The sequence below is a fragment of the Pinus tabuliformis genome, chromosome 1_1 (assembly GCF_031772625.1).
Source record: "Pinus tabuliformis cultivar Carrire ecotype Pingquan chromosome 1_1, CPIR1, whole genome shotgun sequence".
NCBI lineage: Eukaryota > Viridiplantae > Streptophyta > Pinopsida > Pinales > Pinaceae > Pinus > Pinus tabuliformis.
The window spans coordinates 13,495,986-13,511,887 of record NC_142297.1 but is presented as its reverse complement, the minus strand read 5'-3'; positions in this window follow the sequence as shown (position 1 = coordinate 13,511,887).

The window sequence follows — 15,902 nt, the reverse complement described above, 5'->3', positions numbered from 1 at the left end:
GCTCTAACACTAAAGGAACCCCTTGGGCAAGCCATGTAATTATTATGGGATAATATCATTTACTCTGTTAATGATATTTGGCCATCCATTCAAGTAATTTTTGAACAAATAGATCTGTTAAATTTAGCTACATATGCTATCCAAAAATTCAAGGAAGAACTAAGAGACATGCCTGAAGATGCTACCAGACTTATCCACTTCCTCAATAGTAAAAACACGTATGAACATCAGGAATTGAATATAGAAGATAGGAATAAAACAATTTTGGAGGTAAGAAAGGTCTTTTCCAAGAGAAACTGAATGTTAAACTTGGAGGACAAGTGTCAAGATATTTAGGTAGCAGTTGATATATTTATGGCCAAGTTTCAAATTTTGAGAAAGAAAGGGTTACCTAGTCCCTTGGTCATAAATGACAAGGTCATGACACAACAGGATCATGATAACAAAATCAGAGAGCTAGCTAAAGAACAGGCCAGTACATCTGTTGGCATTATGATACATATGTTGTACTTGATGGCAACCCACTCATCTCAGATAATAAATTATAATGTAGAGAAAATTTCACGCACTTATATGCAGAGAAAAGTTTATTTCATGTAGAGAAAAGTTCACGCACTTTTATGCAGAGAAACGTTTATTTCATGTAGAGAAAAGTTCACGCACTTTTATGCAGAGAAAAGTTTATTTCATGTAGAGAAAAGTTCACGCACTTTTATGTAGAGAAAAGTTTATTTCATGTAGAGAAAAAGTTCACGCACTTTCATGCAAGGAAAAGCGCGTATATGTTGGAGAACTTACCTTTGGTCCATGGTAGTTAGTCCTTGGTATTTGAACCTATGGTTTTGGACCATGGTACCTCGTCAGAAGTGTTGATCCCAAGTATTGGGTTCGTGGTATTGGTTTATTATGGCTTTGGTCCGTGGTATTGCATGTAGAGAAAAAGTTCACGCACTTTCATGCAAGGAAAAGTGCGTATATGTTGGAGAACTTACCTTTGGTCCATGGTAGTTAGTCCTTGGTATTTGAACCTATGGTTTTGGACCATGGTACCTCATCAGAAGTGTTGATCCCAAGTATTGGTTCATGGTATTAGTTCGACAGTTTTTGATCCTATGGTTTTGGCCCGTGGTATTGCATCCAAAAGTGTTGATCTCACACACTTTCATGGTTGGTTCATGGTATTAGTTCGACAGTTTTTGATCCTATGGTTTTGGCCCGTGGTATTGCATCCAAAAGTGTTGATCTCATGCACTTTCATGGTTGGTTCATGGTATTAGTCCAACAGTTTTTTGATCCTATGGTTTTGGACCGTGGTATTGAGAAAGGACTAAGGCTATAAAAGAGGAAGGAGATCATTTGACAAAGCATCTTCTGAATTATTGAATATCTGATAAAGTGCTAGATCTGGAATATTGTGATTGGGTTATGGTGCAGATCTGGATTTGAATGAAGAAGGAACCTGAGCATAAGGAGAAGGATAAGTTCTATTGATGGGTCAAAATCTTAAGGCTGGAATAGTGGTATCTCTATATGATTTTGATCTATGATATGTGGCATACGCTTGATCTATAAATCTAATAATCTGGGTCTGAATTATTGATTCATGTTTTATTTTACAGATGTTATGATCTGGTTATGTCTGATGTATGGAACAACTGCAAAGTTATAAGGAAATATTTGTAGATCTGTATGCGGGTTGGCTTTGGTGAAATTAGAGATTGATGATGCAAGTGTAGTTGATGTTTTTCTTTTTTATGTTCTTGGATCCAGTCTGAAAATTAATGAAAAGTGGTCCTTGAAAGAAAAGAAGTAGGGGGTTGTAGCTCCCTTCCAGGAGAGACTGGAAAACGAGAGAGAGAGTTGTAGCTCTCTGCAGGTTGTAGCCTGCGTACTGGTAAAGGACTGCACCAGTACAAAATCATTGTAAAAGGAGTTTCTTATTAAAAGAAGATAGAGACATATTGCAGCAGGTGGTTTTCACCCACATTGGGTTTCCACCTTATATCTGGTGTTCTTTTGTGTGACTATTTGCTTTTCTTGTGTGAAGAATTATTCAAAGTATAAATAAGGAAGATATATTGAAAAGAATTTGATAATACTGATTCACCCCCCTCTCAGTATTATTTCCAACAATTGGTATCAGAGCAGGTCCTTCTGAAGAAGCTTGATTGCTTGAAGGAAGATCTAACATCATGAGCAACTACGAGAGGGAAGCATCAATCAGGCCACTGATTTTTGATGGGAAAAACTTCGTATATTGGAAGGTAAGAGTTACTGCCTATCTTCAATCTTTGGGTACAGAAGTATGGGACATTATAGAAACAGGGTATACTTTTCCATCAGTTACTCCTACAGATTCAGCTGAGAAGAAGAAATATGAAACAAATGCAAAGGTAGTTAATACTCTTCTAGGACGATGGCTCTCATGCAATATATATAGTCTCGTCCAAGGAGTAGGTTATAATCCAAGGGTCCTTGAACGACCATCACGTTCATTTGAACGGTCTTCCCTTTCAATGTTATTGGCACATTGGGGAGGATCCCTAAAGGTCGACTGGTTCCTTTATCAAAGCCTGTCAGATTTCTCATTTCAGGCAAAAGCATTGGCGAACCAAGTGCTTTCCAAGCAATAGAGGAAAGGATACTCACAGATGCCCCTTCATCAATGATAGTGCCAGCCATTACCATTCTGTATATTTGAATGATAATTCTGAATGGTATGCTTGCTGGCAACCGGGGTCTGCCTAGCTGGTTCCAGTCGAAGGACACAACTAGGTTGCTTGGTGGTGGGACCGAGTATACGGCAGGGTATGGCTCTGACGAAGTTCCTTCCTGCGATAAAGGAATGGGCAAATTGCCCCCATGTACGTCAGAGTCTGTGTTGATGAAAAGAATTTGGACGGTGTCGTCTTTATTCTCTTCTGTGATGATATCATTCGAAGATGGAACCTCTGAAGGCAAGACCGGGTCAACTGCCGCCTTGACCTTTTGACTTTCGTCAGGTATGGATTCAGAAGGTTCATCCTCAACGATAGGTGCTTCGGCTGACCACCTGGGCGGGCCAACCGGATTCTCAACTGGTGAAGGACTTGGCAGGAGTTTTTGATATCCAGGAGGAAGTTGCGCTCGTAAAATTGGGCGATCTTCCAAAACTCTCTTAGCCTCGTCTAAGAAGGGACAACGGTGGATGGCATGGTCGCCTTCACACAGTTTGCAGGGAAATCTAGCTTTCCCTCTCTGTCCTGTGGCTTCACTTTCACTAGTTGACGGTGAGCTATCAACATGGCTATCAGAGGTTGATGCCACCGAATTGTGCACGCGGGGAGACCAGTCCCTTAGTATCCGAGGGATGCAAGGACAATCTCTGTGAAAGTGGTCTCCCTTGCATATGACACATGGCGATTTAGGCCTGGTCAGTGCGGTGTGTGGATTTTCGTTAGATGTCGTTTGCTTGCCCCCAGTCGCTTTTGGCTCCTTCTTCTTCTTCTCTTTCTTCTTCTTCTCCTTCTTCTCCTTAGGAGCTTGGCTTTTGGCTTTGCCAGCTCCATCATGGGAAGAGGAAGGAGGAGAGGAAGAGTTAGAGGAAGTGGAAGGCTGGTGGGCAGCTCTTGACTGGTCTAACTGCTGATTTGATTGTTCAGGAATGGTGGTATTTTGAACAACATTAGTTGAGAAGAGCCAGACAGGCAAGCCAATTGTCAGTCCTGGAAGCGACAATGTGGCCATATGGGGCGCTCCAACATCTCCCCAAGAGGAGAAGGGACTAGGATTTCCACCAAGGGGAATTCCTTGGTTGGAGGGCTCCATTTTCTCAACTGAAAGATCAATGCGGGAATAAGGGTGATTTATTATTCCGTTAAAATAAATTTTAATGACGCTTTTAGACACAACTTGCTTTTTTAGTTTTAAAGAGTCGAGAAAAAGCAAAATATGACTCTAGTCTCCTTTGATGTTTTAACGAGCCCGAAGTGACAAATGCTCGGATGGAATTTTTCTGTTATAGAGTCTGAAAAAGGCCAAAAGGAACTGCTCTGGAGATCTAGGCAGAGGGTGTTCCAAACCAATCACAAAACTACAGGATACGTTTTATGGTACGGCAGTCGATCTTCCTAAATGTTGTGTTCGGTGCATTGCGATCAGTAGGGCGGTCGACACGGCTTCCTAAGGATAAAGGTTTTAAGCCTATAGGGGTCTCCCAATATATACGCGACGGTACGTGGGAGCACAATCCGTACTGGCACTTTTGGTCCCTTAGGAGGAATCACCCACCATCAGCGAGGCCAACAGATACCAGGTTTTACGACGCCGGAACACGTCTCTAGCCTAGACCACTATGTTGTGCGTTATGTTACAAAGCGTTATTAAGTTCATTCAGTTTATTTTATGTTGATCTTTCTTAGAAGTTTGCCTTTTGAGGTTCACCACGTGATGTAGATACAACTTCCTAAATGCAATCTAAAAGATGATAAGCAGCTTTTATCTCTTTTAATCAATGAAAATCCTAGCTACAAAGGGAAAAGAAAGACACCATCTTTTCTCAGAGAGCAATCAGCACACTCTAAATGCACTTTTCCTAAATGAAGCATGCAAACTATCAAGATGAAAATGCACAATGCAAGTGTTTGTTTTCCGCTTTCTTAATATTGATGCCTAAAAAGAAAGCTTTTTGCACAACTTTGAATTTGCTTTTAAATGACTAATATAAACAAGTTTACTTTTTCGAAATCAGAAAGGGTAGAAGAGATTACAACACTTTACAACTTTCGAAATGAACACTTGTTTTGACACTTAAAAGAGACAAACTCAAACCAAAAGCAAAAATGAATGTATAATCAATCTATAAACAGCCAATGAACTCTCTCCTAAGATCACAATCAACAGATCTGAATCAATGGCTACAAGTCGACTATTTCACTCTTGCAGAGGGAGACCTTAAATGACGCCACAAACACATAAAAACATTCACAGTCTTTTGTACATAAGGAGGCAGAATCAGAGCAGAGAAAAGGGGTTATTAGACAGGTACCTATGCTGGTTACAGGCTGCAAAAATAGAGATCAAAACAAGGCAAAACAGAGCAGAGAACCCCAGCTGCACAAGGCAAAACTGGATCAGCGCACCTGTATAGAAGGGAAACTGAATTTCAGCGCAGGTATCCTTTACGGGAACTGCGTTGAAATGCAGAGTCACTTCACAGAGCCTGCGCTGAAGAAACGAGAGCAGTTTCTCTGGGTTCTGGGTCACGGTTTGCTGATTAATCTACGGTTTCAAGCCAAATCAAAGCAACAAACAAGGTACAATCAAAGGGATGCTTTGAGGAAGAGCTAAGATCTATCACAAAGGATCATCAAATCATTTGTGAGTCCATCATTCAGATCATAGACAAATCCAGTGATTGGATCAAAGCAGTAGCTGTCTACTTTGCATCTGAGAATAACAGATGCAGTTCGATTACTACTCTTCAGTCTATGAAATAAACAATGATAGGGACACAAATGAAATGACTAAACAGATCTCCCCAGTGGAGTCGCCAATCTGTTGTGGGGAAAAATGCCTATGCAGGACAATCCTATCCACCTAAAGTGTGACAGTGCCTTAGCAACAAACAGAGACAACTATTCTAGTATCTTTCCTTTATGAAATGAGAATAGAGAGAGATGGATGGACTAACCGGTGTCTTCCGTTTGTCCCTCGATCCAGATCCTCTCCTCTTTGAGAGCTCCCAGCTACTTGCCTTCTCGCTCGCCCAGCTTCAACAGGTTCCTGCAAGATCACAAGAAGGGAACACTACAAAGACATAGATTCATATTCATAACTAGTTCAGGATTAGAAGTAAACTAAATACACCAATATAATCATACATCAAGAACACATCAGCATATAGGAGAAACCAAGATAGATTTATTGATGAATAACAAGGTTCAGGAGGAGATACAACCAAGAGAGTTCCAATCCAGCATCTCACTCCCAACAAATGAAATTCCTATCTTCACCTTCCCTCAAAGCATTAAGCACCCAATGATCTCAGTCTCAAACCAGCAGCAATTCTTTGCAATAACCAAATTCCAGCCTCTAGATCTCATGGAGAAGAGATCTATATATAGATGTTTAGAGTGAAGATGAGTCAGCTTGTGATCTGACTAGTGTCCTCTTTCTCTGTCAGTTCTTACTTCCACTTGGAGATTAAGAGCCTCTTACTCATCACTTAGTCGAACTCATCAAGGCAAGTGTCATGGAGGAATCTTCTGGAAGCTTCCACAGTCTTGACACCTCTCACAAGATACCCTGACATTTGTCATTTCCCGCTCAACGCACCCTGGTAGTGCTTCTACCTGCGTTGCAATGCAGGTAGCCAGTGTAACCTCTGCATTTCAGCACAGGCAGCTAGTAGAGCCTCTAAATTGATCCTGAATTGACTTGTTTTTGAGCAGTTTCTGGTGGAGAACTTCTGTGAATTGCTGTGGTTTGCTGGCCTTGTTCCTCTAGGGGTAGGAACAACATGTTTAGGGACTTTGGATCCCTTGGATTATGGACATTTCGTGCTTATAGCTGCAAGGCACAAAAATGTCTATAACAGTTGCCCCCTAAAGTATGAGGTCGTTTATCGGGTGAAATGCTTTATTAGGAGGATCCGAAGTTCTTTCAATGCTGGGAGGAGACCTATGATACAATACAGTACAATACATTATTTTCATAATTTTTTCATGATCTAGCTGAAGCGGGCATTCCCATGCTCAGCTTTATAAATTCATTTTCATGTACATATAACAGACAATCGTTTGATGATAGACTGATGATTCTGATAGAGCCATCATCCTTTTGGTAGGATGATTATCTGTGCTGCAAAGCTGTACATTTCCATGTCTTTCTTTCCTAAATATATATCGCAGCCCGGATGGATGAAACTAGATCCGGGGTCTTCAATCTCGTCCGATCTTCACTCTAAGTACAAGTCAATCCATGTGAGAATTTCTCTGAAGTCGAACATGGAAAGACATCGCTTGATTACCAGTCAATGATGTAAACTGTTAACAAGCACGAGAGGAATCACCGATAATGATGATGACCCTCAAGGTACTGCAGTACAATTCACGTGGTGTGAATAGAGGACTTGGCGTCAAACACCACGCAAAATCTTTCGGTCGAAGGTCATTGATGTATACCTGTCGCCGGAAGTGAGAAACTTGCCATTGAGGCATGTAAGCTTCAAAGTACTGAAGGGGGTGTTCCTAGATCAACTTCTTGGATAATGAGCTGATGTCGACAAGAAGCGATCCATCAAAGGAGGGCCTTAATGAATCCCACATCAATGACACGGAACGGAGCTAATGATTTTGATGGAGGTGAAAACGATTTGATGATATATGATTCAGGGTGGCGGTCATGAAAGAGTATAATGTATGGTAGTGGATGGGACACAGGTGACTTCTCTGAACGACTTCTCTTGAACATATGGCGACACTGATGCGATGTATCAGTAGCATTACCTCAAATATGGATGGTATGGCGAGACCATGGTGATGTGACCGGTGAATGAAACAACCCAACCCGATTGTGGTACGGAGGAAAAGTGTCATGTTCAAGAGCGACTTGCTACCGTCAAAGTTTCTTGAGTTTCTCCCAATTTTTCCCCAGTCATTGCTGACCAGTACCTCTTTATTTTTGTCAAGCTTGAGGAGGATAACATATGCTTGTTCTATAACCTGCCCTTCAGGCAAGCCCATCGCTATGTTTTAACGAGCCTAGCGATAGGGAAACTCGTTCTCGTCTAAAGACAAGTTTGTCGCTATTTAATGCATTTAACAAGTCTAGCGACAAAGACAACTCGGTCCTTCTCATTTTTAGAGAGTCTGAAAAGGTACGTAAAGTTAACTCCAAAAGTCCTTTTTTGTCATCTAATCCCTTAAGTCCGAAAAAGTATAAAAAAATACAGAAGGGATGAATTTTCAATCTTCTCTAACGAGCCGAATAAAACAAGCGCTCGATCTTTTTGTGCAATAATCCCTCAGGTCCAAAAAGATTAAAATCTAGAGGAGGGATAGCTCTTCTGGTCACTTTAACGAGCTAGAAGGCCAAAACTCGGCAATCTTTTCATATTTTACGAGTCAAATGAAAAGAGCTTAAAGAAGACTCGTCTTTTGAGGAATGAGTGATAAAAGGGGTAGCAGCTGATTCCAAGGAAGGATTGGAATTTCCAAATCACGGCAGTGTCACAAGAATGGCTAGTGAAATCACTCTTCGCAGCTGTTCCTCAAAATGGGTAAACAATCATATGGAGGTGAATGATTAGCCAATGGAAAAGTGGAGGTGGCGGGCAAACACGACCAAGGCTTTAATGGCTGATTGTCGCTATATTCACGGTGGTTATTTACTGGAATAGTTCATTTTTTAACGAGCTTAAACGCGGGTGGAAACATTTGCTCGATTTTATGTTTATTTTTTAACGAGCATGAACTATGTGCTAAAACTACTCGGATCTTGCGTTTATTTTTTAACGAGCATGAACTGTGTGCTAAAACTGCTCGATTATCCAGTCATAAGATAAGAATGTCTCATTAAGATTCTATTTTTTATTGGAGCTTCATCTTACAAAGCTTTGCTCCAATCCTTTCGTTATGCAAGTTCGGTTACGACTAATCCTACGAGTTTAAAGGGTTAGACCTACAGGTTTAAAGGGAGGACCTAAAAATTTAAAAAATAAATAGCCGCCCTTGCTTGCACTCCAAAAGTTTTGCATGCCCCCAGGTATAAAATAGAGTTTCAAGGTTACCTCTACTTCTCCTCCGCCAAAACAATTGTTTTACCGAGAGAGGCCTACCTCTTTCAGGCTACCCAAAGATTGTTCCGTTATTTTCCAAACAAAACACTTCCTCGGCGATGTCTACCGAGATAGACAAAGGTGAGTGACGCAATACCCGCCAAACACATAACTTTGACAAGAGAATCTTATTCTATAATAACCCCTCTTCCTAGACGGACGGGGTACAGACTAGTCATATTCTCCCGCGGAAACCTACCCTATACCCAAATTTTTCCTGCTGAAGCAGACCAGGACGCATGTCCCCTGGGTTCCAGCCATATCCCCCCGGATTACTCGCGCTCATCAGGAGGACGGACCGTGGGTTGAGACATTTCTTGCGTGAATAGACCATTTAGGGATGGTATATGACTATTTGCGATGCGTGATCCGGGGAATGAAAGTTGGTCCACGAGCTTGACCATTCTTCCTCCGAGCGGAAAACAAATTACTCTAAAGAGTGATGAGACGATGGCTCTCATGCAATATATATAGTCTCGTCCAAGGAGTAGGTTATAATCCAAGGGTCCTTGAACGACCATCACGTTCATTTGAACGGTCTTCCCTTTCAATGTTATTGGCACATTGGGGAGGATCCCTAAAGGTCGACTGGTTCCTTTATCAAAGCCTGTCAAATTTCTCATTTCAGGCAAAAGCATTGGCGAACCAAGCGCTTTCCAAGCAATAGAGGAAAGGATACTCACAGATGCCCCTTCATCAATGATAGTGCCAGCCATTACCATTCTGTATATTTGAACGATAATTCTGAATGGTATGCTTGCTGGCAACCGTGGTCTGCCTAGCTGGTTCTAGTTGAAGGACACAACTAGGTTGCTTGGTGGTGGGACCGAGTATACGACCGGGTATGGCTCTGACGAAGTTCCTTCCTGCGATAAAGGAATGGGCAAATTGCCCCCATGTTCGTCAGAGTCTGTGTTGATGAAGAGAATTTGGACGGTGTCGTCTTTATTCTCTTCTGTGATGATATCATTCAAAGATGGAACCTCTGAAGGCAAGACCGGGTCAACTGCTGCCTCGACCTTTTGAATTTTGTCAGGTATGGATTCAGACGGTTCATCCTCAACGATAGGTGCTTCGGCTGACCAACTAGGCGGGCCAACCGGATTCTCAACTGGTGAAGGACTTGGCAGGAGTTTTTGATATCCAGGAGGAAGTTGCGCTCGTAAAATCGGGCGATCTTCCAAAACTCTCTGAGCCTCGTCTAAGAAGGGACAACGGTGGATGGCATGGTCGCCTTCGCACAGTTTGCAGGGAAATCTAGCTTTCCCTCTCTGTCCTGTGGCTTCACTTTCACTAGTTGACGGTGAGCTATCAACATGGCTATCAGAGGTTGACGCCACCGAATTGTGCACGCGGGGAGACCAGTCCCTTAGTATCCGAGGGATGCAAGGAAAATCTCTATGAAAGTGGTCTCCCTTGCATATGACACATGGCGATTTAGGCCTGGTCAGTGCGGTGTGTGAATTTTCGTTAGATGTCGTTTGCTTGCCCCCAGACGCTTTTGGCTCCTTCTTCTTCTTCTCTTTCTTCTTCTTCTCCTTCTTCTCCTTAGGAGCTTGGCTTTTGGCTTTGCCAGCTCCATCATGGGAAGAGGAAGGAGGATAGGAAGAGTTAGAGGAAGTGGAAGGCTGGTAGGCAGCTCTTGACTGGTCTAACTGCTGATTTGATTGTTCAGGAATGGTGATGTTTTGAACAACATTAGTTGAGAAGAGCCAGACAGGCAAGCCAATTGTCAGTCTTGGAAGCGACAATGTGGCCATATGGGGTGCTCCAACATCTCCCCAAGAGGAGAAGGGACTAGGATTTCCACCAAGGGGAATTCCTTGGTTGGAGGGCTCCATTTTCTCAACTAAAAGATCAACGCAGGAATAAGGGTGATTTATTATTCCGTTAAAATAAATTTTAATGACGCTTTTAGACACAACTTGCTTTTTCAGTTTTAAAGAGTCGAGAAAAAGCAAAATATGACTCTAGTCTCCTTCGATGTTTTAACGAGCCCGAAGTGACAAATGCTCGGATGGACTTTTTCTGTTATAGAGTCTGAAAAAGGCCAAAAGGAACTGCTCTGGAGATCTAGGCAGAGGGTGTGCCAAACCAATCACAAAATTGCAGGATACGTTTTACGGTACGACAGTCGATCTTCCCGAATGCTGTTTTCGGTGCATTGCGATCAGTAGGGCGGTCGACACGGATTCCTAATGATAAAGGTTTTAAGCCTATAGGGGTCTCCCAATATATACGCGACGGTACGTGGGAGCACAATCCGTACTGGCACTTTTGGTCCCTCGGGAGGAATCACCCACCATCAGCGAGGCCAACAGATACCAGGTTTTACGACGCCGGAACACGTCTCTAGCCTAGACCACTATGTTGTGCGTTATGTTACAAAGCGTTATTAAGTTCGTTCAATTTATTTTATGTTGATCTTTCTTAGAAGTTTGCCTTTTGAGGTTCACCACGTGATGTAGATACAACTTCCTAAATGCAATCTAAAAGATGATAAGCAGCTTTTATCTCTTTTAATCAATGAAAATCCTAGCTACAAAGGGAAAAGAAAGACACCATCTTTTCTCAGAGAGCAATCAGCACACTCTAAATGCACTTTTCCTAAATCAAGCATGCAAACTATCAAGATGCAAATGCACAATGCAAGTGTTTGTTTTCCGCTTTCTTAATATTGATGCCTAAAAAGAAAGCTTTTTGCACAACTTTGAATTTTCTTTTAAATGACTAATATAAACAAGTTTATTTTTTCGAAATCAGAAAGGGTAGAAGAGATTACAACACTTTACAACTTTCGAAATGAACACTTGTTTTGACACTTAAAAGAGACAAACTCAAACCAAAAGCAAAAATGAATGTATAATCAATCTGTAAACAGCCAATGAACTCTCTCCTAAGATCACAATCAACAGATCTGAATCAAGGGCTACAGGTCGACTATTTCACTCTTGCAGAGGGAGACTGTAAATGACGCCACAAACACATAAAAACACTCACAGTCTTTTGTACAAAAGGAGGCGGAATCAGAGCAGAGAAAAGGGGTTATTAGACAGGTACCTATGCTGGTTACAGGCTGCAAAAACAGAGATCAAAACAAGGCAAAACAGAGCAGAGAACCCCAGCTGCACAAGGAAAAACTGGATCAGCGCACCTGTATAGAAGGGAAACTGAATTTCAACGCAGGTATCCTTCACGGGAACTGCGTTGAAATGCAGAGTCTCTTCACAGAGCCTGCGCTGAAGAAACGAGAGTTGTTTCTCTGGGTTCTGGGTCACGGTTTGCTGATTAATCTACGGTTTCAGGCCAAATCAAAGCAACAAACAAGGTACAATCAAAGGGATGCTTTGAGGAAGAGCTAAGATCTATCACAAAGGATCATCAAATCATTTGTGAGTCCATCATTCAGATCATAGACAAATCCAGTGATTGGATCAAAGCAGCAGCTGTCTACTTTGCATCTGAGAATAGCAGATGCAGTTCGATTGCTGCTCTTCAGTCTATGAAATAAAAAATGATAGGGACACAAATGAAATGACTAAACAGATCTCCCCAGTGTAGTCGCCAATCTGTTGTGGGGAAAAATGCCTATGCAGGACGATCCTATCCACCTAAGGTGTGACAGTGCCTTAGCAACAAACAGAGACAGCTATTCTAGTATCTTTCCTTTATGAAATGAGAATAGAGAGAGATGGATGGACTAACCGGTGTCTTCCGTTTGTCCCTCGATCCAGATCCTCTCCTCTTTGAGAGCTCCTAGCTACTTGCCTTCTCGCTCACCCAGCTTCAACAGGTTCCTGCAAGATCACAAGAAGGGAACACTACAAAGACATAGATTCATATTCATAACTAGTTCAGGATTAGAAGTAAACTAAATACACCAATGCAATCATACATCAAGAACACATCAGCATATAGGAGAAACCAAGATAGCTTTATTGATGAATAACAAGGTTCAGGAGGAGATACAACCAAGAGAGTTCCAATCCAGCATCTCACTCCCAGCAAATGAAATTCCTATCTTCACCTTCCCTCAAAGCATTAAGCACCCAATGATCTCAGTCTCAAACCAGCAGCAATTCTTTGCAATAACCAAATTCCAGCCTCTAGATCTCATGGAGAAGAGATCTATATATAGATGTTTAGAGTGAAGATGAGTCAGCTTGTGATCTGACTAGTGTCCTCTTTCTCTGTCAGTTCTTACTTCCACTTGGAGACTAAGAGCCTCTTACTCATCACTTAGTCGAACTCATCAAGGCAAGTGTCATGGAGGAATCTTCTGGAAGCTTCCACAGTCTTGACACCTCTCACAAGATACCCTGACATTTGTCATTTCCTGCTCAGCGCACCCTGGTAGTGCTTCTACCTACGTTGCAATGCAGGTAGCCAGTGTAACCTCTGCATTTCAGTGCAGGCAGCTAGTAGAGCCTCTGAATTGATCCTGAATTGACTTGTTTTTGAGCAGTTTCTGGTGGAGAACTTCTGCGAATTGCTGTGGTTTGCTGGCCTTGTTCCTCTAGGGGTAGGAACAACATGTTTAGGGGCTTTGGATCCCTTGGATTATGGACATTTCGTGCTTATAGCTGCAAGGCACAAAAATGTCTATAACACATGCAAATATCAGGCAGTTCGTGGTCTTCCAGATATCAAAATTCCAGAAAACACTATATGCAAATCATGTCAGTTTGGTAAGCAAACCAGAACCAACTTCCCGGAGAAGGAAGGATCAGCCAGCAGGCCTCTTGAACTAGTCCATACAGATGTATGTGGTCCTTTCAGGACGAGGTCACCTCGAGGAGAAGAATACTTGATATTATTCATTGATGATTTCTCCAGGTTTGTTTGGTTAGGACTTTTGAAGCACAAAGACGAAGCATTCGAAAAATTCAAATCCTTCAAAGCCTTGGTTGAAAATGAATCAGGTTACAAAATTAAGTGCCTCAGGTCCGACAGAGGTGGGGAGTTTACGTCAAATTAATTTTTCGATTTCTGTGAAGAACATGGGATAAGAAGGGAATTCTCTACAGCTAGAACTCCTCAGCAAAATGGAGTGGTGGAAAGCATGAATAGAATAGTCCAACAAATGGCCTGTGCTATGCTTGATGAGTCCGGAACTCCCGCAACTTTCTGGGGTGAAGCTGCATATGCTACGATTGTTATTCTCAATAAAACAAATGTCCGAGTGAACAGCACTCAAACTCCTCATGAACTCTGGTATCGTGAGACTCCTTCGGTAAAACACTTCAAAATCTTTGGGAGCAAATGCTATATTAAGAATACTGATGAGAAACTTGGCAAACTTGAACCTCAAGAAGCACCAAAGGAACAGATAAGGGTAGAAGAGAAGACTCCATCCAGGTACGTTCAGAAGAATCATCCAGAATCTCAGATTTTGGGGCAAAAAGAAGCAGGTGTACAAATAAGAAGAACAATTGCAGAAGCTTCAAGCTATTTGGAATTACTCTCATCCATTGAACCACAAAATATAAAAGAGGCATGCAAAGATGAATGTTGGGTCAAAGCAATGGATGAAGAACTTGAGCAGATCAAAAAGAACAACACTTGGGAGTTGGTTCCTAGACCAAAGGATAAGAATGTTATAGGGACAAAATAGGTCTTCAAAAATAAGTTGAATGAAAATGGGGAAGTAATTAGAAACAAGGCCAGACTTGTTTGTAAAGGGTATGCGCAACAAGAAGGAATAGATTTTGAAGAAACTTTTGCTCTTGTTGCAAGACTTGAGGCCATCCGAATGTTCCTTGCTCTCTCAAGCTTTCAAAAGTTCAAAGTATTTCAAATGGGCGTGAAATTAGCCTTTCTGAATGGAGACTTAGAAGAAGAAGTATACATTGAGGAGCCAGATGGTTTCATTCTTGGAAATGATCCAAATCTTGTATGCAGATTGAAAAAGGCTCTCTATGGTCTTAAACAAGCTCCAAGGGCTTGGTACTATCGTTTGGACAAATATCTTCATCAACAAGGTTTTTCAAAAGGATCAGCAGATAGCAATCTTTATATAAAAATTGAAAATGAAAAATTGCTGATACTTGTTGTGTATGTAGATGACATTATCTTTGGCAGCAATGAAGAATCTATGAGTCAAAGCTTTTCCTTGGTGATGTAGAAAGAATTCGAAATGTCCTTGCTTGGAGAATTGACATGTTTTCTGGGCCTGCAAATCCAACAAAAGGAAGGAGGGATCTTCTTGTCTCAAACCAAGTATCTCAAGCATATTTTGAATAAATATGGCATGGAAGATGCAAAACCAGTATGTACACCCATGGTCACAGGATGTAGCCTCAGTGCAAATGATGAATCAGCAGCAGTACATCAACCAACCTACAAATCTATGATTGGAAGTCTACTTTATTTGACAGGTACCCGACCAGACATCATGCATGCAGCGGGAATAGTTGGAAGATTTCAGGCAAATCCAAAGGAAACTCATCTTCAGGCAGTAAAGAGAATATTCAAATATCTTCAAGGGACTCAAAATTATGGCTTATGGTATCCTAGAGATACAGATCTCACACTTCATGCTTATACTGATGCAGATTGGGTCGGAAGCATGGATGACAGGAAGAGCACAAGTGGTGGTGCATTCTTTATGGGTTCCAAATTAGTATCTTGGTTCAGCAAGAAACAGAGTTCGATTGCCTTGTCTACAACTGAAGCAGAATATGTTGCTGCTGCATCTTGCTGCACTCAACTCCTTTGGATGATGCAGACCTTGCAGGATTTTCAAATCACTTGTACACCACCCATCTCCATCTTATGTGATAATACAAGTGCAATCAGCATTTCAAAGAACCCAGTCATGCATTCAAAAACCAAGCACATACCAATCAAGTATCACTTTCTCCGGGAACAAGTGCTTGAACAAAAGGTCAAGTTGGAGTATGTTCCTTCTAAGGAACAGGTTGTTGATATACTCACCAAACCATTGCCTAGGGAGACCTTTGAATACCTCAGGCAAAAGCTAGGGGTTGTTGATGCATCATCTTGTTGTTGAATCTCTTCTGATTGTTGGTTGTACACAAGGTTCATCTGAAGTATATGCGTACATGTGCTGGGTTTCGGATTG